We start from the raw sequence: 2,012 nt of genomic DNA on the forward strand, positions 1-2,012 counted from the left end.
TTTCTGCTATCTTTTTTTTTTTATGGATAACTTTCTGCTATCTTTTTTAATTTTCTGTCGAGGACCCTTTTAATGCATTTTTGTCGGATTTTTTAAACTTTTGTTCTTGTTTTTGTGATGCAATCCCATTTGCCACTCACCACGCGCGCGTAACGGGTTCTCTTCAGATTTTCCCTCCTTCCTTTTATATTTGGGCCCTTTTCAAAGAAGCCCATATTTTCTTTCTTGGGTTTACTTGTTTGTTGGCCCACTCAACAACTCGAATTATATATTTTGTTTTTAATGGACTCAAATTAAAATTGGAAATAATGGTAATAGTTTTGTAGATAAGGAGGCTATGAACAAAATAATAGTGCCATACATCATTTGTTAATTTGATTGCATGACTTTTAAGGTCGTGAAATAAATGCGGGTATAGTTATATTAGTTAGAATTGATATCTTGCTTTTTATGTATTCTAATTTAATTTTTATTTTCGTGGAATTTAGATTAAATTATTTCGGATTTTAGTTTCCCTTTGGAGCTATGGCTTGCTTAGACTCTTAGATATATAAACAACTTTTAGGGTTGTATTCCTCAATACATTCATACTATTGTCAATTAACCTTAGAGTTTTCTCTATTTTTTTAGTGGATTCTGGATCGCTGATGGACTTCAGCTTATGTTCTAAGATTTAATGATGATCGATCCTACCTATCCCCTTTTTCGCTATGTCAACTATTGTCATGAATGATTTTTTCTTTTCATCTTTTAAGAAGAACCAATAGTAGACATGAATAATTTTTTTTTTCTTAATGCCGTTAATAAAAACTACATTGTCAATTTCATCAACATGTTCGTTTCTTGTTCTCATAAAAAGTAATACTTTGGCGTATCTTTTGGTAGTTACTCTGTTTTTGATGTCCCTCCATAAAATCACTTATAAAAACGAGAATGCTACTCTTTCCAAATGAGCCCTAAAATCATTATCACATGCCTCCCCATGAAGTTGGGCTTACACTAAACGAGGCCACATCTCCATCTATGGATCTGGGCTACAAAATTATGAAAGTATATAATTTTTGGGTTTTTTCCACTTTACCCAAAAAGAAAAGAAAAAAAAACTAATGAAAATGAGTTGAAAACTTTGAGTTTTAAATATAAGAATAAAATAAATGGTAAAGTGAATAGTACCATGATTGACTTTTTAGTGTAAAAATGTGATTTTTTTGTTGAAATAAACAATACCTGAAGCTTTTCTAAAAAAAATTGAGAAAAAAGAAAAACTCTGGTGGATTGTACAGCCAATGGCGGGAGTGGAGGGAGAGAGTTGCACACCACCGTTCATTAGTCCGACTCCGACATGCATCAAGAAAGTACAATGCCCAATGCATCAAACCGCTGCGATACAGACTTTAGAAACATGCTCCTTCAGAATTTATATTGTTATATATAATACATATTATAGAGAGAGAGAGAGAGAGAGAGAGAGAGAGAGAGAGAGAGAGATTTGATCAGATCGACAAACAACATGCCACTGCAAGTACGGTGTTCAAGACTTAGGCATCCATTGTGTAATCAACGATTTAAAATGTAAATTTAAAGATATTTGAATACTTTCTTTTTTGTTAATTATTCTTTCGTTTAAATCTGATCTACATACAAATATAATATTCTTTGTCAATCAAAAGAGGGTAAAGGACTATTCAACATAACAAAATTTTGTTATTTTTTGTTTAAGTCTCACATACAGTGATTTTTGTTAGAGTATAATCAAGGATAGATATGGTGCCACCTGTCAACTCCATATAGGTGTAGTTAGTTGGGATTGTTAGAAAGGTGGTTATGATGTATGGTCCTTATATAAATATCAGTACAATGTAATAATTTTAGTAAGAAGAAATAAGAAGAACAGCTTTACAGAAAATATCTCTCTCTCTCTCTTAAGCTTTCTCCTTCTCTCTCTAAGTTCTTTAGATTCTTCATTAGTTTGTTAATGGTTAACATGGTATCCATCGCCGGTGTTGCTTGCG

Source organism: Malus domestica, chromosome 09 (genome assembly GCF_042453785.1).
Source record: "Malus domestica chromosome 09, GDT2T_hap1".
Taxonomy (NCBI): Eukaryota; Viridiplantae; Streptophyta; class Magnoliopsida; order Rosales; family Rosaceae; genus Malus; species Malus domestica.